Source organism: Budorcas taxicolor, chromosome 3 (assembly GCF_023091745.1).
Source record: "Budorcas taxicolor isolate Tak-1 chromosome 3, Takin1.1, whole genome shotgun sequence".
Taxonomy (NCBI): Eukaryota; Metazoa; Chordata; class Mammalia; order Artiodactyla; family Bovidae; genus Budorcas; species Budorcas taxicolor.
The window spans coordinates 20978582-21005631 of NC_068912.1; the positions used below are offsets into that span (position 1 = coordinate 20978582).

At 41.1% G+C, this 27050-nt stretch overlaps 1 protein-coding gene across 1 annotated transcript in view; it reads left to right on the forward strand.

Moving 5' to 3' along the window:
* The first annotated feature begins 9993 nt into the window (after positions 1–9993).
* Positions 9994–27050, forward strand: part of OTUD7B (OTU deubiquitinase 7B) — a 58226-nt gene continuing 41169 nt past the window's right edge. Inside the window, exon 1 of the mRNA XM_052636757.1 lies at positions 9994–10222. The gene's annotated coding sequence lies outside the window, so the exon portion shown is untranslated. The remainder of the gene's footprint in view (positions 10223–27050) is intronic.

The following is a 27050-nucleotide window of genomic DNA, read 5'->3' on the forward strand; positions in this document are numbered from 1 at the left end:
GGCTGAGGGACTAAGCACACACGCATGGTGGGCGCTGAGCACCACACTGAGCCCCACAGAGAACAGGAGTAAAGAGTAGTACACACTTCTCAGCAAATCATAACCCACATTTCTGTGAAGGATCCAGTGCTTTCGTACAGGTACCAGGGAGATTCAGATGAAACTGCCTTAAGCTCATTCTCCTGCACAGTAAGAGCCCTCAGTCTCCCCTGGAATTAAGACCAGGGTTGGGGGGGTGGGGGTGGGGGAAGGGGTGTCTTATGGCTTTCCTGGGTACTGATTGGTTCAATGGATGGATCAGTTCACCATCTCTAGTTGCTGTTGCTGTTTTGTACCCCACTGTCCCAAGATGTGCAATGACCACTTTCATTTTCCCGAAAAAATATTCCTCACACAGGGTTATTTGTGTATGTGTTAAGCTTTGCTGAAGGCAATAAAGAAGTTTTATATTACTCAGTCCTTTCTCTTCCTTTAAAGGCTTCTTATTTTCTTGACCCCCTTCCATGGGGCTCCCTTCAGATAATTTTATTTTCTTTGATGAGTTATAGTGAAGGACTCAGTGGGCTTCCCAGGTGGCACTAGTGGTAAAGAATCTGTCTGGCGATGCAGGAGACACAACAGACTCAGATCTGATCCCTGGGTCAGGAAGATCCCCAACAGAGGAGCCTGGTGGCCTACAGTCCATAGTGTCACAAAGAGTCAGACCCAACAGAAGCAACTTAGCATGCATATACACAAGGACTCAGTAATGTGTTGATTTGTGAATCATCTATTCCAGTTCCCATCCTGAGAATCAGAGGGACTAACTGAGGCTGGCAAAGGCCGCCACTCCCTTCTTATAATTCTGTGAGGGAAACAGGCAGTGTGAATAAGGTTTTCTTTGCTATATGAATTACATCACTGCCTTTAAAAGGCAGCAGTTGTAGTCAATCTTGGTTTTAAGTAACATTACATGTTTTCTTTCTCAGTTTACACAATTAACCCAAAGCAATCTACAAGCTCTTTGAATTCTTTTAGTCCTTCAGGGATGTATAGTGCCAACCACAATGACCAAAAAAACTTACTCTAACTATAAGATAATAATATAATATATGTCATATAGTTATAATATTTAATTTTATATTATAGTATACCTATAATAATAATTATCATTATTATTTTCTTTGAGGACAATTGAAGGCTTTTGAACAGGGGAATGATGTGACTAGACCTTAGGTTTAGACAGAGCATGAAGGATAACAGGAGAAGAGAGATTAAAGACAAGAGACTAGTGGGGTTTTGTACAGTAGTTTAGGTCGGAGGTAAGGAGCTAGGATTATGGCAGTGGAACCGGGAGAAAGGACTAGATTTAATGATTTGATGTAGAGATATTGACAATAGATTCAGATATTAAAAGAAAACTCACCTGGGTTTAAGAAGGGACTCTAGTGACAGAGTCTGTGTATTTCTACAGTAAATCTACAGTAAAAATATACAGTAAAAATCAGTGCTAGGGCTATCCCAGAGAATAGGCAGAATGACACGAACTCACTGGGCTGTGCCTCAGTGTTAAGTTCCGCCACTGTGGGACTTCCCTGGTGGTCCAGTGGCTAAACTCCCCGCTCCCAATGCAGGGGGCCCGGGTTCAACATCTGGTCAGGGAGGTAGATCCCATGTGCTGCAATGAAGATGGAAGATCCCAGATTTCAAGTACTGCACTGAGACCTGGGGCAGCCAAATAAATAAATAGATAAATGTTAAAAAAAAAAGAAAAAGAAGAAGAAGTAACTACCATGCTCTGGACATTAGAAGGGGTTTGCTACAAAAGGGCCATATAAATACTATTCTCTGAGAAGGAGGGGAAGAGGAAACTAAAGATCAAAAGGAAAGTCTTGTAGGAAGCAGGTAATAAATGACAGAATGTACTGTATGGGCAGTGAGAATTGGCCCTTTCAGCTTCTTTTAGGAATGGATGTCTGTAATGAAAGGCCATATTGTCCTTCTATAGTCTGCATCACCTTCCTTTTTTTCTTTTTTTTTCTGGATTAGGTGAAGGATATGCATTAAACAGAAAAGGATTTGGACTTCCAATGCCTGGTCTTGCTCATGAAATCTCCTTAAGGGCTATGATTGTGTTTTTGCATTCCTTACACACGGTGGATGCCTAAAAATATCAACAGAATTCATGGAGTGGTATTAATTCCCATTTTGCTGCTCCTGTAGAGGATCTAAATAAGGAGGCACGCATTCTCGTGCTATATTCAGTATCATTTATTGGCCTGTAAGAGCAGAGAGGCCACTTGTGTGTGATCTCCCGCCCGGGGGAGGAGCCCAAGGTCACTGCTTAGGGGAAACTGGCCCATTTAAACATGGTTGCAGGCGCAGCACCTCTGTTTAGCATTTGTAACCTTCTTTGTTGTTCAGTCGCTGAGTCGTGTCCAACTCTTGTGACCATATGGACTGTAACTCACCGGGCTCCTCTGTCCATGGGATTTCCCAGGCAAAAATACCAGAGTGAGTTGTCATTTCCTTCTCACAAGGGATCTTCCCGACCCAGGAATCAAACCCACATCTCCTTCATTGGCAGGTGGATTCTTTACCACTGAGCCACCAGGGAAGCCCTCTTCAAGCAGGCCTCAATTATCAGCCCCTCAGTTTTCTTTCCTTTCTTTTCCCATAGTCAATGCTTTCTCATAGTCAAGGTCCCTCTGGTCTCACAGTTTTCTCTTGGGTGTTCCTAGAGTAATGTACTCATCCATGGATCTCCCTAGTTCTTGGTCTTGTTCTAATTTCTTCTCACCTCAGGGTTTGATCTCTTCTTAAACTAGGAAGTTTACCTGACATGCTAGGGGAAGTGTAACCTAAGGCAATCTTGTGATATTTTTTCAGACCCAGATTTTGTTTTTCCCAGCTGGAAGAACTATCATCTGTTTACTTCTCTATGAGGAGTTGGTATGATCGGCAGGCTTGTCTACAGACCACAAGCAACATGGGAACAAACCTAATGCTGATTAGCTCAGTAACCTGGAAAGCAACACTCAGAGGGCACATCATAAGAGAGATTCTACTGGATGCCAATTACATATAGTCACTCAACTGTACCACTTATAGCTGGATGGTAGCTCTCCAAGGCAGGATAGAAGCATGTATTTCTAATTTAGAAAACATTCCTAATGTGCAGTACCCATAGAGCTCAATGTGGGCCATTTGTCACATTAAAAAAGAGTTTGGTGCGGTCTTGCATCTCCTGTCCCCTGAATGCTCTATCAGTTTCCAGTAGCCTGAATTTGGCCTGCCTCCCAGTGCTGACCTAGTCAGGGGAACGGAGTGACTTTAGTCACTTTAGTCACTCCATTCCCTGACCTCTCCTCATTGTGTCGGCCAAAGTGTTAGCAGTCGAAATATTTGCTTTTCCTCCAAATATGAGGGTGTGTCACCTGTGAAGTGGAGATGAAGCTGACCGACATGAATGGCATTCCAGTCAGGTAAAGTAGCACTTGCTATCTTCAAAGCTTCAGGAACTGGCTTCTCTTTCTTTATCTACCTGTTGCTAGGTCCCTGATAGCCTTAAATGCCCATTCTTTCCTCCTCAGGGGATTTGTCAGGAGCAGAATAGGAACAAGCCCAAATCTTGCCAACAGCCCTGTAGCTAATGTCCTAACATAGCTCTCCTGGGGACCAGCACTTGAAATAATGGAGAACTGATAAGTCCTATTTACAACATTCCTTCCAGTGATCTTTAGCACTCCTAGGGCCTGGAGGCAGGATTTTCTGTTTAGTAGTTCCCTTAATGGGCTTCCCTGGTGGCTCAGACCATAAAAAAATCTGCCTGCACTGTGGGAGACATGAGTTCGATCCCTGGGTCGGCAAGATCCCCCAGAGGAGGGCATGACAACCACTCCAGTATTCTTGCCTGCAGAATACCCATGGACAGGTACATGGGCAGGCTACAGTCCATATAGTCACAAAGAGTCAGACACGACTGAGTGACTTAGCACAGCACAGTTCCCTTAATGCCTAACCTTAGGAGCCCTTTAGAAGACGTGGGAAAGTGAATTGTATCACTGAACTCTTCTCTCTTGCTGTTTTGTTACTCCTAGGTTCTTTCTTATTTTTATCTTTAAGATTTATTTATTTATTTTTTTTGGCTGTGATGCATCTTCGCTGCTGCACTTAGGCTTTCTCTAGTTGCGGTGAGCAGGGGCTATTCTTCGTTGTGGTGCACAGGCTTCTCATTGCTGTGACCTCTCTTGTGGAGCACTGGCTCTAGATATGTGGGCTTCAGTAGTTTCGGCACATAGGCTTAGTAGTTTCGGCTCATGGGGCTCTAGAGAGCTGACTCAATAGTTGTGGTGCACGGGCTTAGCTGCTCTGCAGCATGTGGGATCTTCCTGGACCAGGGATCAAACTGGTGTCCCTTGCATTGCAAATTCTTAATCACTGAACCACCAGGGAAGCCCACTCCTAGGTTCTTAAATTAATTGACTCAATAGCTGACAGATGAGCAAACGCTTATGAAGACTAACAGTTCAAGGCAATTATTGGATTCCAGTTGACTGGTGTTGACTGGTGAAGATATTTATAGTGTAAGATTTTATAGGATGTCTTTAAAAGGGCATGATACAGGTTAAGCCTTGAACTCCAGTGAGAAAACTTATAGACAGAGGAGAGGAAGGTGGGTAGAAGCGTTGTAGAGTGCTCTTACAGGCTTGCTAGTTGGCTAGTTGGTTGCATGTCTCTCCCCAAGTCTGTGTTCAGTGATATCACATTAGCAGCATGAAATTAATCAGAGCAGGAATATTTACACCATGGAAATTGGTAAATGCTATAAATCCGGGCCTTTTACACCTGGAGAGCTGGTTGTTAATATTTACCACTGGTGGTAAAGAAAGCAGAACACAAATGGAGAAATGGAAGTTAACAAGCCACATTCTGGAGTTAGTACTAGACTGGGATCAGGTTATATAGGATCTTACAGGGCAGACTGGCTTCATTTTATAGATACCGAGGAGTTGCTGATGGCTATATTAGCTGAGATGCTTTTCATTGCAAGCAATAGAAAAACTAAGTTCAATGTGGCTTAAACAATAAGGAGGATGTATTCTTACATAATAAGAATTTCAAGGAGGATGGCTGAGGGTTGGCTAATTCAGCAGTTCACCCAAGACCCAGATTCTATGCATTTTTTGCTCTGCCACCCTTAGTATGTCACCTTGTCCTCCAAACAGAACAGCAGTTCTAAATCCAGCCACACTCAGCAGCAGAAGAGAATCATGTCTTATTTTTCTTTGTCTCTTTGTAAGAGCAAGGAAGTCTAGTCGACTTCCTCAGATCTCACATTGGAGAGAATTTTATCATATTCCTAAGCCAGGCACTGGCAAGGGCAATGGAACCCCGTGATTGGTTTAGATCCATCAGTGTTTCACTCATCTCCCTCCCACTCAGTCCCCACCCTTCGCTGGAGCCAATATCCCTGAAGCCCATGGCCACGCTGAAAAGGATGGCTGCCTAAACGTGATCAGGATTCTATAAGCAAAGAGAGAGAAGGGGAATGGATACTGGTTAAGTGCCCAACATGCTGCTACAGCTTTTGAAAAGAAAGGAAAATAGCAATGAAACATTTTAGGAAGCATAATCTAGCAAAGGTATGCAAGCAGATAAAAGGCCTGGAAATAGACCCAGTTTATATATATATATATATATATATATATAAAACTACATGTAGTTATTCTAAGTCTAGATGTGACTCTAGTATAAATAGAGTCTGATATTTGCTACCAAAGCAATGGGACTCAGCTGTCAATTTCTTCATTCATTTATTCACTCAATAGATATCTAATGAATGACTGCCATGGGTAAAGCAGTATGCCAGGTACTATAATTAAAAAATGGTGAACATTTACAATCTAATGGATGAAAAAAATGTAAATTTATAATTTAATTAAGTGTTATGAAGGAACCCATGATTTTTTTCTATTTTTTTAAATTGAAGTAAGGTTCACACTATGAAACGTGCAGATCTTCAGTACACAATTTGACATACAGGTATAACACTGTCAAGATACAGAACATGTCTATCACCTCAAAAATTTCCCCTGTGCCCCCTTTCTATTCAATCCCTACCTCCACCAATATGCAGCTATAGCTCTGATTTCTGTCATCAAGGTTACTTTTGCCTGTTCTTGAATTTCATATAAATGGCTTCTTTCTCCTCAACAAATGATTTTGAGATTTATCCATTTGGTTGTGTTTAAATGGGGTTCATTTTTAAAGACTGTATTCCATTTTTTGACTAGTGTATTTGTCATTTTTCCATTGGTAGGCATCTGAAATGTTTCCAGTTTGGACCTGTTACGAACAATGCTATTATGAATATTTACATAAAAGCTTTTTGTGAACATGTTTTCATTTCTATTGGGTAAATATCTAGGAGTGGAATTGCTTGGTCATTTGTTTCCTTGGTGGCTCAGTGGTAAAGAATCTGCCTGCAATGCAGGAGACAGCCTGCAATGCAGGTACACATGGGTTTGACACCTAGTTTGAGAAGATCCCCTGGAGAAGGAAATGGCAACCTACTCCAGTATTCTTGCCTGGGAAATCCTATGGACAGAGGAGCCTGGTGGGCTATAGTCCATGGGGTCACAAGAGTTGGACACGATTTAGTGACTAAACCAACAGTCACCGCAGGGTAGGAAAACGTTTCACTTTATAAGAACAGTGGATATTTTTAAAAAATATAGATTCATGGTCCTCAATCCCAAGAATTCTGAGTTAGTCCTCTGAGGTTCCCAGGCACAAACAATATATAGTTTTTTAAACTCCACATAACCACTGGCTAAATTATAGTGATAGTAGTGAAAAGGAAGTTATTTTGGTTTGGTTTTCTTTTCTACCACAAAACCATATAAATGCAAACAATTGCTGTTTTTTTTTCCTGGTTAGCTGCAAAATAGCTTTCTCTGAACATTTCCCTGTAGTCTATCCATTGGCCCCAAGTGTTGAAATAATCTCTCCTTTTAGTTCCTCTGCAGAAAAGGCAAAGCTCTTTTTTTCCTGTTCCTGCATAAAGTGAAGTGAAAGGTCTGGGAACTCCTAGGAGCAGCCCTTGAAGTGAAGTAGCTCAGTTGTGTCCGACTTTTTGCGACCCCATGGACTGTAGCCCACCAGGCTCCTCTGTCCGTGGGATTCTCCAGGCAAGAATACTGGAGTGGGTTGCCTTCGGCAGGGGATCTTCCCAACCCAGGGATCGAACCCAGATCTCCCACATTGCAGGCAGACACTTTAACCTCTGAGCTATTTGGTAAGCTTGGGAGCTCCTTGGAGCAGCCCTTAGAATCACTAAAATGAGTAAACAGAAACAAGCCTTTAGGGAGGAGAAGAACTTTGTACTGAATGACAGATAAGGGTGTGTGGCCCTGGGTACACAGGTAGGGCCTTTTCTGCTGTTTTTTTACTTTCTTTCCTTACTATTCTTTGAACTGTCAGAAAAAATAACCACCTGTGTTCTGGCTGCTGACAATGACACCGGACAGCTGTTTCGAGAGTTTAGCATAGTGACAGCCTGAGTGACCACGCATCACTACAAAAGAGGTCCCCTGATCCTAGGCAGAGAAACTGACACACAGGAATAGGGAGTCACTTAATGGATCAGGGGTTGGCTGAGCTGGGACCAGAACCCAGGTGGCCTGGCTTCCAGCCCAGCTGACCACACTGCTACCCACATAGCCTGGGCTAACCCAAAACAAGCAGTCCATTGAGCAACTGCACAAACAACAATGAGTGATGGATGGTCAGAGCAAGAAACAGGCACAAAGCAACTGCGACTCCATCACTTCCTGGCCCCTAAACTTCCAGACAAGGCTGTAAAGTGTGGTCACTTAAATGAGTTTGACTAGCAACTTGGCCCCGCTTTCCAGTTTGGAAACTTTTCATAGACACTGCCAAAAGTAAAATTCGGCCTTGTACTGAGGGTGGAGCGTGACTTTGAACCTCATACCTGGTCCTAATAAGTCTGTGGTAGTGAAGTCAAGACTAGAAAGACATAGTTAACAGGTGGGCATAACCTGGTCCTGGGAGGGCCTTAGTGAAACAAGACAGCTTTAGATTTTTGAGACTCCTCATCTGTGGACCTTTCCTCCTACTTCAGATCTAGCTGGCAAAGGGGGTGGCTGTGACCTTAGTTTGGTCCCAGGCTCAAAATCTTCAAATCTAAACCTAGGGTATTACCAGGAGATACAGCTGTCTAGGAAGTTTCCTGTTTCAGATGTCAATTTTATGGTCTTGAGTTGGATAATTCTCAAGTGTCTATGCTCCTCTCCTTCCCTTTAGAATCTGAGGACTTCAGAAAGTAGTCAGGGGATAGAAAAGTCGACTGTTTTTAAATAGGCCTAAAGTCCATTCTAAAGGAGATCAGTCCTGGGTGTTCTTTGGAAGGAATGATGCTAAAGCTGAAACTCCAGTACTTTGGTCACTTTATGGGAAGAGTTGACTCATTGGAAAAGACTGATGCTGGGAGGGATTGGGGGCAGGAGGAAAAGGGGACGACAGAGGATGAGATGGCTGGATGGCATCACTGACTCGATGGACATGAGTTTGAGTGAACTCCAGGAGTTGGTGATGGACAGGGAGGCCTGGTGTGCTGCAATTCATGGAGTCACAAAGAGTCAGACATGACCGAGCGACTGAACTGAACTGAACTGAAATGGGCACAACATTTTGAAAATGCAAACCAGTTGCCAGAATGTAGGAATCTGAATTAAAATCCAGCATTTCTTTGGTCAGCTTATAGCAGGGGGTGGCCCTATTTTGTGTTTGTCATAAAGAGGTTGTTATTAAACAGCTCTTCTTATTTAAAACAGTCAACGTTTGTCTAATATTTTATTCACTCAACAAATATGAAAGTCTGCTCTGTGCCAGGCAAGGCTTATGTTCTCATAGCCACAGGTCCTCCTACCTCACACAGCACTTAACGTGAGTTCTGCTTTATATAATATGGGCTTATCTTGTGGCTCAGACGGTAAAGAATCTGCCTGCAACTCGGTTCAATCCCTAGGTGGAGAAGATTCCCCCGGAGGAGGGAATGGCTACTCACTTGCCTGAAGCGTTCCATGGACAGAGGGACCTGGTGAGCTACAGTCCATGGCACTGCAAAAAGCTGGACATCACTGAGCGACTAACACTTTCACTTTATCTGTTTTACTAAAGTGTAAGGCCCTTGATGCCTGGAATTATGTCTTATACGTTTTTGTGATCCCAATATCAATGAGCACAGTGCCTTGTACACAGTAGGGACTCAATATTTGTGAATTGAACTATGCGATAGCATAGTTGTTGTTAAAAGGAGTTACCAAAAAAGCACAACATAACTTGTTTTGACTGCGCTATCTAAAGTAGATATGTCAAGAAGGTATAATTGTTGTGCAAGTAAATAAATATTAAGTGTTTATAGAGAAAAGCATGTTCACTACAGGAGTGAAGGAGAGAGAGTGCATAAACGGGTGGAGACTGATCTGGAAGAAGCGTTATTTTTCCTCCGGTCAGTCCGGAATGATCGTGTAGGGTAACTAGAATTTCAGTCTTCTGGTTCTCTGAGAATTTTCATCCCTCTCACCTTTCTAGAACTACCTCGCCTCTTTCTGCTTCTTCCCAAAGGGCTGTGTCCAACTGACTACACCTCAAAGTCTCAAGAGTCCACCCAGTACCCATCTAGCTCCGGCTGAAGAACTCTCCAGACCAGGGACTTTAGGAACACCCGCCAGGAAAACACGGGTTCAGGAGCGGGGCAAGCGCCAAACTGGTCACAGCCCGGGGAGCGGCGCTCAGGGCGGGGCTGTTACGGGGCGGGGCCGGGCCGGGCCGGGCCGGGCGGGGCTGGCGGGAGGAGGCTCGGGGGGCCGCTTGGGTGTCACCACCAACCAGCTCCGGCCGGAAACTGGCGCTTGTTTCCGGCCGGACGGCCGAAAACCACCGATCCTGAACCAGCAGCCCAGAGTCCGAGTGGCGACCGAGTGTGGAGCAGGCAAAAAGCCACTGGGGAAGCCAGTCCAGATCAGTCCTGTCTGGCTCCAGCTCCTGATCCTGTGCGGAGCAGCAGCCGCGGTCTCAGTCTCAGCCAACGCCTCCGCCTCCATCGTCGACGGGGGAGGGGCCGGCCGGACCCCTGGGTCACAGCCGAGGAATGAGGAGAGGCAGCCGGGCCCCGCGCTCCGCCCCGGCCTAGGGCCTTGCCCCAGGAGCCGCGAGGGTAACGGAGCCCCCGCATTGTCACCCTCCCCCGTCTGTTCCCGCCCCTCCCGCCTCTTCAGACTCCCAAACTCTGACCCTCTGATCGCCACTGTCCCTCTTCTCCTTTCTGATTGTATTTCACGCGGAGCCGTCTCCTTTCGGCACCCCCTCCTCGCCCTGACTGCTCCTTGCTTGGTTCCAACCTTTCTCCCGTTACTCCTCCCTTTCACCTGCGTCCCACCTTCCCAGCCCCCCTTCCCCGTTCGTGGCCTCCCTTCCTCAACTGTGCTGGGCAGTTTGGACGGTTCTCCTTGTCAGCTAGACTTTGGGGAGGGATGGTGGAATTTTAAGGTGGCTAGGAGTGCCGGCTACTACTCTCATAGTACGATAAAGTTCATTTTAAAGTCTCGAAAGTAAAATGAGCAGAAACCAAACTGTTCTGCCATATCGGTAGTTAAACTGAGGTGCGTCCAGTAATGGAGGAAGGGAGCGAAAAAGAAGTGTGTATATGAGAAAGAGAGTGATAGAGAGAGAGCTTGATTCTATGGCAGGCTTATGAACTTTGGAGAAAAAAAAAAAAGTTGCCATGAGCCGATGGAAACTTTAGAAGCTGATGATGAGTAAGCCGGGGGCTGCGTGATCTCACTCCTCTTCTCATAATTACTAGGTTAACGGTGTGGCTCCGGTCGGGATGGAATGGGATTTGTTTACTGGGCCGGCGTATTTTTAGCTTGTCAGCTCACAAGGACCAGCGCTCTGAGTCTCTCTCCCCCCTCTCTGTCTCTCTTCCTTTCTCTTTTTCTCACCCTTCTCTCCCTCTGTGTTTAGGTAGTCTCTGGAACCTAGGTAGCTTCTCTGGGCACAATAAATATAAAAATTAAACTAAAATAGATTTTATATGAGATTCTCCCCAACTCTTCAGGGAGTTTTCATGAATGCAAAGGCAAAAATTAGTTGACTTGTAGTTCATATATGTATAAATACTTCCTATAAAATCAGAAACGGGTAATTGTTTAGTCTTTGACTTATCGAACTGTATATTTAGATGTTAGAGGACTCTGGAACCCTTTGTCTTTCAACCTATTTCTAAAGTGAGAAAGGACAGAGGGAAGAAGTAGTAGGAAGGTGGGTCCATAAGGGTAGCTAGTCTTAAATCTTTTAAAAACATTTTTTATACTACTTAACTTTAAAAGAGAGAAGATTTCCTTCCTAATAAATGAGGTTGCATTCTTGACTGAGAAGACAGTAGGGACTTATGCTGGGTGGCTAGGGAGAATCAGACTTGTAATTAAACATTTGCTGTGCATAATTTACAAATGAATACATTATGGGCAAACAATTATACTCTTTGTCCTCATTGTTTTTCCCAGCCTTTCTTTTAAAGGTTAATAACCAACCTGCTGTGCTAGTCTATTGATATTTTGAAGGCTGGACAGAACTGTAAAATAAATTGATGTTGTTCACGGGGAAGCCGAGTACCAGTCTGTTCTAATTTCCACTAGCTACCCGGCATGCCTCGGAGCACCTCCCTAAGTTGGTGGCCAGTTACTATGTACTTAGAGATTACAAATGAATACACATATTAGGTCATGCTAGGAGTAATTGAGAAGTTAAACGTACTGAAAAGATTTTCCAAAACTGAAATAGATTATTTTTCGATTTTTTCCATTTTGGATTATCAGCACCTTTCTACCGATAATCATCCATTAACATGAATGAAGAGAATTGAACAGATACTGGCTTTGGACAGTATGCGCTGAAGCAGGAAGGAAAGAAGGAAAATAGTTTCCAAACTACTGTCATTTTTGTTGTTGTTGTTGCCTACTTTGGCTTATCCCTTTCCTTTAATGTCAAAGACTTCCTTGTGAAAAAAAAGTAAACCTTTGCCAAAGAAAGGTCTGTATACTGACTTGTATAAGGCAGGCTGACCAGTAATGGGTGTTAATTATTGGTTGGACTTATCAAGTAGTTATGTTGCCAGAAACTTGGAAATTTTCCTGACACTTTTTCCCCTTAATCTCTTTCTTAGGGGCTCCTATTGAAAATGATTTAATTTGGAGGGAATATCTAATTTTTCAAAATTACACACACTGTTCCAGAGTCTGTTGACTATCAATAATTGTTTTAATTTGTGAGTTAGTTGGTGTCATTATTAGTGATGATGTCTGGCACATTCAGCTTATATCTGTATTTAGCAACTTGCCCCAGTTGAACTACCTGTATTATTCCCAGGGTTGGGGTTAGGGGTAGGGATTGAAATGGTAAATAAAATCCTGTAAGTGTAGGGCAACCCAATAGCCCATCACTGTTTTCAGTTCTCAGAAGGCTTTGTTTGGAATTTTGAGTTTCAGTATATGTTACTAAGTGAATTATGATGGAATAACTCAGTATTAAAAATAAGTTTTCAGGTTGTTATGAGGCCACTTGTTAAAGTTTTAGAGCTCCTGAATGTCTCAAGCATGCTAAGTATGCTGGAAGAGGACATTGTAAGGGAGCACTTTTTCTCCTTACCCCAGACACTCATCCCATCAGGGAAAAAATCCTGAAACTGCTTTGAAGTGTGACTTCAGTAGTATCTTTCCCATGCAAGCTTAGGAGCTGTGGAATGGCAGCCTGGAATCCACTCAGCAGCCCCTCATAAGTGAGATAATTAAAATCAGTGTAACTAGAATATAGATGGTATAACTAGAATATAGATGGAGAACAGTTTTTTCATGAATGCCTGAAATTAGTTGATTTTTCAGTATGATAGAAGAAGGAAGTTGATTTTTTTAAAGTAATAAATCCTTACTGAATAATGATTGAATACTCCTATGGATAAGATAGTCTCCAAGCTCCAGTGACAGGCTTTGGGGAGATAAGAAAGATGTAATAAACAGGTGTTCTTGCCCTTGGGAGAAGGGTGATGTTGGGGAAGGCAGTATATAAATGAGAAGGCAGACTATTGTTATAAGATTTAACATTTAGGAAAAAGCATGTAAACAAAACCACGTTTAACGTGCTACAAATGGGATACATGAAGACTAGAAAATTTTAAGTAAAGTGCAAATGAGGTAAATTAGAGAAGATTTGAATCAGGAAAATTTGAAATGGACTTGGGAGGTTATGGATTAGAGTCATAATGATGCGTGGGGTATGGAGTTAGGTGGATCTTGGTTCAAATCGTGGTTCTGCTGTGACCTTGGACAATTTACTTCTCCATCTTTATTTATATAATATATGTGAGCACGTAAGTGAAATAGTTATTTTGTGTTGGGAGTAAAAGGAAATAGATCTTCTGGGCAGAAAGTATAGAATGTACACTGTGCAGTTATGGTATGAATGACTAAGTTGTGTTTGTGGGGAGAATAAATAAGAATGACTAGAGAAAATGTGGGTTGCTCAAGTCATGGGTAGAGCAGGCGAGAGGGTGGAGGGGACTCAGAGGCCAGACTTTGTTGGGTGTTGATGAAAGGGTCAATAGAGTCATTGTAGGTCCTTGAACAAAGGATGGATTTAGTGAGAAGTAGTGAGCCCTCTGGTCCAGGAACTCAGGGACAAGGCGTCAAGCACCAATACATTGTGACTCTCCTTCTTTTCTGGAATATCCAGGCCTAAAGAGATCAGCCAGGAGATGTAAGATTCCTTGTAGAAGTCTTTGTATTCACACACCTTACTCACTATTTTGAACTCTGCTTGTTACTGTCTCACATTGTACCAGCCTGTGAGGCAGTCGTGCAGCTATGATTGGATTCTCTTCAAGCTTATGTTAAGGACAGTGTTAAGTGCGCTTGACTTTCAGTTATCTCTGCTATTGTAGGGAGCACTAGTTTAGGTAATTCAGAGCTTAAGAAATTTCTTGTTTTAAAAATCATACTTATTTTAGTGTTTGGGGATCATACTGATGGAATGAATTTGCATTTCTATCTCTAAACCTGAATTACCTGATAGGAAAATATACTGATAGACAAGAACCATCAGTCTTGAATTAAAAATTTTGCCTCAGAAATCCATAAAATGAACAGTCCATATAAGGATAATTAAGACTGGGCTACACTGAGTCTGTTAATGAAGACCGATTTCTTTTCAAAATCTGTGTGGGTCCAATGTGGCCTCTCAGCTGTCTGCTTTATTCCTAAGAGCGATTGGTAGAAGATGCCTATGTTGCATTCTGAATAAGTCTTTACTCACAATATCTGGAGGAGTCCTGTTGCATCATACTGCCTTGCTGAAGATTAAGCTGGCCTTTCAAAGGTTTTGAGCTTTGTAAAGGCTCTGCAGGTATTAGCTCCTTTGAAAATCCATTAGATTTTTCCTCCTGAAGTAAACTTGTTGAAAATATGGCCAATTTAAGAAAAAAAGAGAAAAAGGAAGACGACGTGTCCACGCTTAAGTAAACCAAAAAAAAAATCACACAGCTGTTCTTCCGTCCTTGTTCTTTCATTTGACTTGTTTTCCTTCATCCTTGCCTACCCCAGCCTTCTCATAATCATTACCAAACTATGTGCTTGTGATGTCATGGGCACAGGATTATTATTTACCACTGAAGTCAGGAGATTGTATTTCTGAGCTAAAATTCAGAGGTGGAAAAATCAGGCATTTTCATTTATGCAGTTCAGGATTATTTGTAACTGCGTTTTTTAGAATTATGTCTTATACCTTAGACTATAAGAAATAGTTTTGCATAGGAGAGACCACTAAACTATTATTTTTTGTGACTTGCTGTGAATTTGGTTCTATTAGGTGGTATGAAGAATCAGGAAAAATGACAATTTTTTGCCCTTGAGGAATTTACAGTCCAGTTGGGAGTAAGGGGAATAGGAAGAGGTGAATACCTACTGAGCCTCTTTATGCCAGAGAAAATTTTAAAATATGAAAGCATATTATCAATTGCATAATACAGATCTCAAACCATAAGTATTTGAGGAGAAGAATACTCAGGTAATTATGAGTGATATCACAGAGGAATTGTAGTTTACTCCAGATCTTTAGAAAATTGTATTAGGTGCAGGAAATGAAGATAAAGCAATTAACAAAAAAATCATTTCATTTTGGAGCTTGGAGAGATCAAGCAAAAACTTGGAAACAGGGATGTACTTGGGGTGTTCTTGGGGCGGTAATGAGACTGACCTGAGTTGCAGTGAATAGTCATAAAACAAAGATGGTTAGGTTGGTTTGGAGCTGTGTTTATAGAGGGTCTTAAAAGTCAGGCGTATAAGTTTAGATTTTAAATGATGGAAAACAGCTAACCACTGAGAATTTTTTATAGGATCATAAAATGATGATAACAAGAAATAGATTTGGCTTGGAGGGAAGGGAGGTGAGCACCTGGTGTGTATGAGGTGATGAGACCTGAGCTAGGGTTGTGGAGGGGAAAGAGTGAAAAAAAGATTGTGAAGGGAAAATTGAAATCAGTGAGGATTGGATGTGGAAGATGAAGGAGAGTGATTGATCAAACGTGACTATGGTGTTTTAAGCCTGGGTTTCTGAGACATTGACTGGAGTAAAGAAGTTGGGGAGGTTTCCTCATTTCTTAGGGAAATATGATGAGCTCAATTGGAAACGTTTTGGACTTAAAAAGTGGCAATGAAATGTCCAAATGAAAGCTGTTCCAGTTGTTAGAGATGAGCCTTAGCTGGTGGAGAGGTGGGGGTAAATAATGCTTGAAAGTATGGGTTTGGAGTTCATTAACATTGCTGTGATAGTTGTAGCCAAGAAATTGAATAAGCTCTCTGAAGACTAGAGTTTAGGGAAAGAGCAGAAGGCCACAGATAGTGGTACTGATAAGCACTACTATTCTCTATTCAGGCCATCTTAATCGAGTTTTTCCTTCTCCTTTCGTCTTTTCCATTCCTGTCTTCCCTACTCCATCAATCCTTTGAATGTGTCTTATCTTGTAAGCACTGTCTTAGGCACTGAGGAAACAGATAAGTCAGACAAGGTCTCTGCCTACAGGGAGTTTATGGGTCTAGTGGGAGATAGATGTGTCAATATATAGATGAAGTGAAGTGTGACTGATGTTGTGAGAAAGGTATGTAGGGGGCAGTTCTGCCTTGGACGTTCAGAGGTTGGAAAGGGCCTCCCAGAAGAGATGATATTTGAGCTGAGTCTTGAAAGATGAGTTAAGGATGTACCCTACAGATTAGAGAGAGAAGTACACTCGAGGCCGAGAAAACAGCATGAATAAATGCTTAAAGGAACGAAACAGCCAGACTTCTTCAGGTAACTTTTAAGTAGTGATTAATATTATGGTTGGAGGACAGGGTTGGAGGTCAGGGATGATGCTGGAGAAGTAGGTAAGGCTGATCATGGACAGTTTTATCTTGTGCTGCATGAAATGATAAGCCATTTAAGGGTTTTAAAACATTGGGTGATAAAGTTTCATGTTCTAGAAAGATTATTTTGTCAGTGGTATAGAGAGAGTAGATTGGAGAGAAACAGAGCAAAAGACTTTTGAAATAACTTACTAATACATTTTTTGTTGAGTGATCATGTTTGTAGAAATAGAATCAGAGAACAAGAGGGACTGTTCTCCTTTCTTAGTCTCCCCCACTGATTTTCAGATGGAATACCTGAGATTTACTCCGGATCACAGAAGTAGTGAAGTGATGGCTTAGTCTGAAATTCAGTATTCGTGGCTGTAATGTAGTGGGTGATTAATAAATATTAGTTCACCTCTCTAATTCCCTCCCAAGTCCCGTTGCAGTGTTTGTTCCATTCTGCCACACTGCATTGTGCTTGAAGACAGAAGGACTTCTGTCATTTCATTCCATCGTCCTTTATTCTAGTCCAGAGTGAGCAGTGGTATTTTCCCGGGTCTGACTGAGGAATATCTGCCCTGAGAGTGCCTTGGGGCTTTGGGGCTTTGGCCTGGGGCAGTTGGACACCCTGGAGTGGAGTGACTAGGATGTTAGAATTCTTCAGTGATTCAAGTGATTCAGATGTGGAGGGATGTCAAGGTATTTGTTTTATTGTGTGTGTGCAGATGTATTTATCTCTCCTGCTAAGTTCCCTTCTAGTTTTCTTTTAAACTTAGTTTTAAGCTGTATCAATGAAACTTTGGTAAAAGAAATGTTATGATAAATTGGGTACCAGCAAAAAGTATATATATAAAAAAAAGATGTATCATTATTGTTGGATTCTACCTCTCTCTTCCCCATGTTTTTAATGTCATTGGGTTTTTGTGAAGGTAAATTGTTTGGGTTTAAAGTGCAATGTAAGAATTTGGATTTTGTGTTTTAAGTCTTTTTTTGCTGGAGAAGAACAGAATAGGATAGAGGACATCTTAGAGGTCCTTAGGTTCCCCTGGGGAAAGCTGGAACATGAGGGGACTGTGGAAGGATGGATATCTTCCATTGACAAGCCTTCATCAAAACTGATTTATGAGTTCCTTACTCTTTCCTCTGGGTTCTGTCAACATCTTCTCTAGAGAAAGGCCTTGGATTGGATAGTGTCCACTTTAGCAGAGCTGCCAATTCTTAATTCTTTCTCAAGTGGGCAAGGGTACATTTTGTTTTTGTTTGTGAGTGTTTGGGGGAGGGTTGGAGAGAGAGGAGGTACAGAATAGCTACTCATAGTGAGTCTTTATCTGAATTCCTATGTAACTGGAAGTTTCCTTGGCTTTGTTTTAGGGGAGATGACTTGGTTACGCAGGCATTTAAGTTACGTGGGAAGGTGGTTCTCACTCCCTTCAGTTATCTGATCTAGGATGGCAATAAATACTTTTTCTTGTCCAAATTTGTCAGCCTCCGCCCACTGCCCCCCCTCCCCCGACTTTGCTCTCAGTGCTTTTTGTGCACACTGGGTGAGGGATATGAAGGATCCTCTTCAGTCTAAAATGGAGCTTGTCAAGTGTTCTCTTGAACTTTAGGGGAACCTAAACCAGCTCCTGATTACTCTTGTGTTAATGACTCCCCTATTCTTCCAGTCTCTGGGCCCTTTCTTAATTTGAACATTTTGAATAATAAGATATTTTAAATATTTTGGAAGGTTCAGGGGAAAAAACCCTAACATAACTTTGAGCCCACAACCCAGATTTAGTGGATATTAACATTTTGCAGGTTTATTTTAGATTTCTCACTATCTTTAAGATATAAACTGTTAAGTATTAGATATAGCCAAAGTCCTACTCTGCATCCTTATCCCCTTCTTCTTTCCTGAGAAATGAATACTGGCCTAAATTGGTATGTATCATTGCATGTTTTATACTTTAAAAAAACTGTGTAATGTAGGCACAAGCAACATACAGTTTTATTTTGAAATCATAAGTAAAAATCAGAATCATACTGCAGGTATTTTTTGCAACCCTGTCTCTCAGTGCTGTTTTTCAGAATTATTTACATGTAGATCTAGTTCATTTAATCACCTGATCTTTAAGCCTGTTTCCTCCACTGCCCTCCCCACTTGTCTTGTGAAATAGTCCTACCATCAAAGTCCCAGTTTAAATCCTATCTTCCATGAAAACCTTCCTGATTTTTTCCTCCTGCAAGCTGTGATCTTTCCTGTTTCTGAAGCCGCCTATCATTTTATTGATGCTGATCTGGTCGTAGTTGTGTATTTTTGTATTTTAGTTTATTTATGCCCTTGGCTTGCCTCTTTTATATTGTGAGCTCCTTGAAAGCAGATAAGTAGTTTCTTTTATCTTTGTATCCCTCATGGCACTTGCCATAGTAACATAAACATATTAGGCATTTAGTCACTATGGTTAATTAATGAATTAAACAATAAAAACAGCCCTCTGAGTTGGTGAGCTGTGTAATTATGAGCAATGTAGTGTGGCCTTTATGAAAAATAAAGCTTATAAAGAAACATTCAGCACTGTAAATTATATAAAAATGTACATAAATGTTGAGTGCATTCAAGACTGACTTCCTGTAGGAGATGAGAGCAAACATTCCTGAGAAGTGAAATGAGAATTGATTGGTGATATCATGCCAATGAGGAAACTCCTGGGAATTGATCCTGATGGCATTTGAGGCAGTGTGCTTCTGTGGCCAGACTCATTTCACTAGCTATCAAATTCTGCTATTGTCATCAAGGCCTTGACACCTTCGCTGGAGATTTACATTGGTGGCGAGAAAAAGCAGCCTATCTGTTCACTTAATAAATACTGCTGAGAAACAAGAATTCTTTGGCCTCTAAAAAAGAAGGCCTAATAAATGTACACATTTGTGTGTATATGTAATATACTTTTAACAGCACCATTTTTATCGATGAGACCAGATTGTATCTCAGCAAAATATTCTTAAGCTTTTATTCTGGAATGTGTAGTACCAACATAACATTGTTTAGGCCTCACCAAAGCCCTTCCCTCACCTGCCAGAAAGAAATTAAATGTTAAGTTGAACTGTAATGAAATTGCAATTTTATAGATAAAATAAGTCATATATCACCAATGGTTATTCTTTAAACTTATGTTTAGGTTGTTATGTTTAATGGTTATTGTGTTAAATGGTAATTGCTTAAGCTTGTATTTAATGGTCATTGCTTAAACTGTGGTTAAACTTAATAGGTCAGGTCTGATTTCCTGTTGGGGTTCTGAAGAACATTATCACAGACCTTTTTGAAGTGAATAATTCCAACTCTATTTATAATTCTAAAATGCACTACTGAACTTTGCAACAGATTTTCTTTTTGTAGTTATCTTTAGCTCCAATTTTTGATAAAACGTTCTTATTTCTCAGCAGACATTTAGTATATTGGGGAAGGCTGGGGAGTGTGTGAGGATTTTAGGGCATACAACCTCATCTCAGGAAAATGAGCCTGAGATGAAAATTCTTGCTGTCAGTAGCTGTAATAGATGTAATTGATTGAGTTGATTTTAATGAACTTACAACATTTGAGTAAATGACTCCCCCACGATCATTTCCTGCCACCCTCTTATGTCTCTTCTCTAGTCTTGATAAGGGAGATCTGGGGTGGTAGGGAAAACCAGGGAAGAGAAAATTTCTTGTCACCATTGACTTTATCTGGAGACTTAGCAGGGAAGAGTGTAAGAGCCCTAACTCCTGGCACCAGATTCCTACCTGTGGTTCCCCCAACAGTTCTTAGGTTAAAAGGGAAGAGGAATGCGGATGTCAGGGTAAAGAGCAAAGAAACAGTGTAGATAGATAGCGGGAGGTAACAGATATCATAGAATTAGAAATGGGGGAAAAGGGATGCGCGTACAGATTTAAAGAGGTTCTGTTTCCTCCTGTCATTCCAAACCTGGCTTAGAATTCTTTATAAACCTTGTACCTTAACTATACCAAAGGTGTATCGAGGAGGCCACACCAGCTTTGAAAGTATCATCTTTGTGTTTTAAAATCATTCTTTGAAAAGTCAGGTCATTTTAAATGAGGTGGTCTACTAGCACCATTTGAATCATTAATAACTGACTTCAAAGGAAAATAATTCATCTGAGGCTTTAGAACTAGTCAGTCTTGATATTTACATGAAGATAGTCCCATGTGAGGAACTGAGGCAAGATAATGGGAATATATAATAATACTAACAAAAATATTTTAGATAGTATGCTCTCATTTCTTTTAAAAACTTTCCTGCTCTTTTGAGTTCCTTTGTGAGTATTTGCTTTCATCATTGAACTGGGAGCTCACCTGGCTGAGTGCTTAGACTCTTCATTTTCTGAAAATTTCCCTTAGTACTAGGGGCAAGATTATCTAATATGAGGAATACTTGGTCCCTGTTTACTGACCTGGGATAAAGACTTCCCAGACTCCTCAAAATTCTGAAAATAGAATTTGAGAGTTAGGCTTAAGATTTGCTGCATCCTAACTTCTTTGGCTGCCTAAAGTAAATTCCTAGCTATTTGATACAAGGTTGCCTTTCATTTTAATGTTAAGTTTCTTCTGTCACACATCTCTGTAGTTTTTTGTAGTATTCTAGTTCATTATGGAAATTAAGATTGAAAAAAGTCATCTGTGCAGACTTCCCTTGATGTTTGCTTCCTGGCTGAGATGATAAATTCCTTTTTATTGAACACGTGTTGTGTACTGGAATTTGGACAAGATGCTCTAAGGAGATGCCAAGGTTATGTTACCTACTAAATAAACTAAACAAGTATTAGGAGAATTGGCTCCTTGGGAATTTATATTCTGGGTTAAAATAGGATACACACACAGAGACACATATTTTTAGAAGAAAGAAAAACAGACTGTGTAGTATTATGTGTAATCTCACATAGTATTTTAGAATGGAAAAGGGATTTACATATTGTCATCATTTTCTGGGTGAGGAAAATGAGGCCCAGAATATTTAAATGACTTGTTCAAGGTAGTTACCCTCACCAACAAACATTTTATTGGATATCTGCCCTCTGAAAAGTTAGGTCTCAGGTATGGAAAGATTAAAATCCTCAAGAACTTAATAATTAGTTATGAAGGCTGAATGTTTGCGTAAAAAGATAACTAGTGATACAAAGTCATGGGTATTAAGTGTCAATACCCATGACATTACATGTACTCTCCAACCCCCAGTTTTGAAGATAAAATAGTCCTTCCCCCTGCTTGTAGGTAGATTGCTTTGGTTACAAACTGTAGGTGAAGTAGCCTCAAAGGCTGCATTAGTCTTTTTAGGGTAAAGGGATAGAGATATATAGTTATACAGAAGTTTAGAGAGAGTGGATAGGGAACATTTGTATCCTTAGGATAATCTAGGCCTCGGAGAAGAGAGAAGACTGAATAAGTGGAGAGGGGAACATTCAAGGAATGAGAACAGGGAGCTGAGCCTGTCTTGAGGGGGCAGAACAAGTAGACGCAGTGTTTCATTTAGGAGAGCAATGAGATTAATAAAGTTGGAGAGTTAGATGAACTGGGGAGGACCTTAAATTCCATGTAGAGGATTTCAGTTTATCTTTACAACGAAAAATCCTTGAGCAGGGAATTGTATATGTAAATTAGTATTTTCAGAAAATTGTTTCAGCCATGTGGTGTGAAATGGAAGGAGAGAGAGCAGTTAGAAGACTGTTAAATTCTGGGAAAGGAGTCTTTACAGGGATGATGGGAATGGAGAAAGGGGAGAGATTCAAGTGATTTGAAGAAAACTAAACAGCATTTGGTAACTGCTTTTATAGGAAAGGGATAGATAACAATGCACCTGTTTTTAATCTGGGTTATAGCAATAGGGGAGCTGGGTTTGCATGGTTTCTCATACATTTATTCTCCAAAGGAATGCCTTGGTGGAAAAAAGCACAGAGTCTAGCCCAACATTCAGATCATACTGAGTACAGAGTTTAAGTGACTTGGTTTGCATGCCTCGTAAGTAGTGGAACTTGGTGTAGAGCCCATGCTTTTGACTGTTGTCCAGTGCTATTTCTATTATATACAGCTTATGAGGAGGTGGGTCAAGTGGTTAAAACACAGAGCCTGGAAGTGAAATGGGAAGTTGAAGACCACATTATGATGAGGTTTAACCACAAGCCGTTTCAGTTCTACATAGGTTTTCCTTGTATTTAGGCTCTAAATGTGTATAGTTCTCTCAGGCTCACAGTGTTACAATGACCTGGGTTTCTTAGAACCATCTTCTGAGTTTCACTTCCTCACAGTCAAGGAAAAAAATTTCCTTTAGATTTTGGACTTAATTGCATATACTCTCTGACCCCCAATTTTTGAAGATAAAATAGTCCTTTCCCCTGCTTGTAGGTAGGTTGCTTTGCTTACAAACTATAGATGAAGTAACCTCAGAGGCCACCTTAGTCTTTTTGGAGTAAAGGGAGGAGGAGAGCTTTGGACCTGAATCTTTCAGGCTTATTTACTCTGTCAGCAGTTACGAACAGTTTCCTTACACAGATCTTATTACCTAAAAAGGGCTGTAAATTGTATGGATCAATATGGTATTTTTGCTAATGGTATGTTTTTAGAGGATCAAATGGCCTTGTGAAAAATCATCTATATTTTGTTTTTAAATATGTAGTCAGGTATATTTAAGGTATGACTCTTTCTTGTACCTTTGTTTCCTTTCCTTTTCTTTCCCCTTCTACCAGACTTTTATCAGATGTGGTAACAGATACCTGCAGACTCAAAATAGCATTTTCTGGATCAGCTAACACTTTACTTTATCTGCTGTAAGGGTCTGGCACTGTTATGTAATTTCATTAGCCAAGATTAAATATTTCTAGATTTTATGCTAAGTCCCTACCAGCCACTGTATTCCAATGTTTGGCTTCTACAGTTCTTATCCTATCTTAATCCTTGCCATGACTCTTCTTTTATAACTTTTTTTGGGTATGTCATTTTAATTGTTTATTATTTAGACTGTACTGGGTCTTTGTTGCTGCTTTCCTCAAGTTGCGGAGAGCAGGGTCTACTAGCTGCGGGGCGCAGGCTTCTCACTGCGGTGGCTTCTCTTGTTGCAGAGCATGGGCTCTAGGGCCTGCAGGCTTCGGAAGCTGTAGCTCCCAGGCTCTAGAGCACAGGCTCAGTAGTTGTGCTGCATGGGCTTGGTTGCTCCACAGCACGTGGGATTTTCCTGCATCGGGATCTGTCTTGTATTCTACATTGGCAGGCAGATTACTGAGCCCTTCTTTTGTTAAAAAAAAAAAAAAAAAAAAAGGAAGCCCTTCTTTTATAACTTTTGCCCTGGCTAGGGAATAAAGGGGAGAAAACTTTACTATTTAATAGTGAAGACCCTAGGCTGAGTTATACTAAGGGCTTTATATAATCACCTCATTTATTACTAATAACAGCACCATAGGTTAGATATTCTTATACCTGCTTGCAGATAATTCATCCAGAGTATTTATTACTATGTCAATATTAATTCACCAGGATATGTTGGCACAGTTTAAGGTGCTGAGGGATATCACAGTGAATATCAGATAAGGTTCCTGATAAGGCATAGATAAGTTAAATAGCTTGTGCAAGGTGCCATAGCAAGAAGGTGGTAGAGCTAGGATTTAAATATAGATCTGATGGATTCCAAAGGGAGTGTCTGCAACAGTTTTTATAATATGCTGCCATTTACGTATACTACGTGTTCTCAGTAATTGCTCATATCAAGTTGTAAAAATAGGTGAGTTCCCCCAGTATTTCTTTTTTAAAGGGTTCTTGATGAGTCCAAGAAAGAAATATGCCTTGGGGCTGGCAAGAACAGCTGCACAATTATTTTCCTCTCTTCCCCCCTCTTCTCCCCACTCTGAACCCACTCATCAGTTCAGTTCAGTTCAGTTGCTCAGTTGTGTCCGACTCTTTGTGACCCCATGAATCGCAACACACCAGGCCTCCCTGTCCATCACCAACTCCCGGAGTTCACTCAAACTCACGTCCATAGAGTCCGTGATGCCATCCAGCCATCTCATCCTCGGTTGTCCCCTTCTTCTCCTGCCCCCGATCCCTCCCAGCATCAGAGTCTTTTCCAATGAGTCAACTCTTCGCATGAGGTGGCCAAAGTACTGGAGTTTCGGCTTTAGCATCATTCCTTCCAAAGAAATCCCAGGGCTGATCTTCAGAATGGACTGGTTGGATCTCCTTGCAGTCCAAGGGACTCTCAAGAGTCTTCTCCAACACCACAGTTCAAACGCATCAATTCTTCGGCGCTCAGCCTGAACCCACTCATACCTGGGTATAAACTGGACAGCCTGACCTGCTTTGGCATTTGGATGTGTTTGTGCTTTGAGGACTAGGAGAGTTGTTTCTTTGACTTCATTGCCCATCTGCAGGTTCTTTCTTGTAGCACAATGATGAGTAATATGTTGTTAACATTGTAATGTGGTCATGCCAGTTGGATTTTTTTTTTTCTTTTTCCCTTGGTTCTTTCTGATGAGTGTGTGACTCTTGGGTCAGACTTGCTTTCCACAGCTCATTCAAACAGAGAAGACTTTCTGTATTCAGAGGACTAGAAAATAGTCTCGAGGTTGGGAAGACTATTAAAATTCAGTGTCTTCTGCCCAGCTGAAATTCAATTTTGTTGGCATTTGGGATTTATTCTTTAGCAAGTGTGATCCAAGAAAGTACTTGTTAGATTAAGGCCATTATTACTATGTGCCATATTTGGAATGAGCAGTGTTCTGGAGTTAGCAGCTTAAAAATAGGCACAGGGTTTTTTTTCATGGGCATTACATAGTAGAAAGCATTAAAAGATGCTTAAATCTGTGAGAGTGATGTGCTGAATTTCTAGTAGGAACTGAATTCTAAGAACTAATCAGGTGGGATCAAGGTTGTAAGTGTTGAAACTAGTATTGGGGATCCAGTCAATTTAGCATTTTGATTCCAGGAATTTCTGGGCATGGCTCATGAGGTTAATGAGGTGATTTATACGGGTGTGTCTAGCCTAGTGCTTGATTGGTGCACAATAAATGTTAGTTAAATCTTTAAAAGATACTTGAATACAGAGTTTGTCAGTTTGTCTTTCTAGAGCAGCTTCTTCATCATTAAGTATTCCTTTTGAAGAATATTTGTTGAGCCTTTAACTGTGGGTAAAGCATTTGGGACAGATTTTTAATAGCAGATTCTTACTGAGACTGTGATCTTAACATTTATAAATTGAATCAGTTAGGCCTAGCGTTTAATGGGGAATTTGTGATTTTACTTTGCTAGAGTCAGCCCTTTGCTTTTTTGATAAAAATGACTTCTTGACTTTTTGGTGGAATTAAAAATGCTTGCCTTTTAATTCCAGTTAAACTGGGTTTGATTTTTTTAATATTTGAGATAGTTGCCTATGATGTTTCCTTTTATCCTCTCTTCATTTTTTTCAGTAAATAAGACAATATATTTGAAAAATGTATTGTGAACTGCAAAGCTAGCGGTTGTTATCTGCACCACCGCCAGTACTAATATTATGAATTAGTAATAAATGGGATTCATTCTTACAGGGGTTAGTTTCCGTGATTAATTTCAAGGAGAAAAACTCAGAGGACAATGGGATGTTTGCCACATGATTTGTGTACTAATTGATACCTTTTGTACTTTTTGTGGCAGGGAGAAGGAAAAGCAGAGACTTGTCACCCTGAAAATTTGGCCTGGTGCTATGTCATTGTGAAGGGTTGCCTTATACTACTTTGCTGTCCTCTGTAGTGGCAAGAAAATTAAGCAGGATTTATTATCTGTTAGAGGCTTATAGTACATTTTACTGGAAGCATCTGTCTATACAGGAAACAGTTCATCCCAGTTTGTTGGTAAGATCAACCACATTCCTACGTTATGGACCTTATAATAAATAACAAAATTATATTGGTCGGTCCAGGGTAGTATCTGCCTGGCCTCCCAGTGTAGGAAGACTGAGGAAACAATGTCATTGACCAAAATATTTGGTTAGCTGTTATCATCAAAAGCCTTTGCAGTCAACTTCTGATGACTCTTATTTTTGGAGAAGAACATGTGATTTTTATAATCCAAAATAAGTTATTCAGTAAATTTTGAAAAGACTACTTACTTTTCAAAATTTCCTTTTCATCTTTTTCTGTCTTTTGTCCCTGTCCCTTGGTAAATCTTTGTCCAATAAAGGAATTTAGCTGATACCCAGCTGGTGTTTTCTGTGGAACCAGCCCATTAGATGAACATCTAGAAAGCAGGGATACTGTCTCATACCTCAGTTGGTAAAGAATCTGCTTGCAGTGCAGGAGATCCTGGTTCGATTCCTGGGTTGGGAAGATCCACTGAAGAAGGGATAGGCTACCCACTCCTTTATTCCTGGGCTTCCCTTGTGGCTCAGCTGATAAAGAATCCACCTGCAATGTGGGAGACCTGGGTTCGATCCCTGGGTTGGGAAGATCTCCTTGAGAAGGGAAAGAGTACCCACTCCAGTATTCTGGCCTGGAGAATTCCATGGACTATATAGTCCATGGGGTCACAAAGAGTCGGACACGAGTGAGCGACTTTCACTTTCAGTTGATGCATGTTGTGTCCTCTTCAGTCAGCAGATTGCCTGGCATTGCG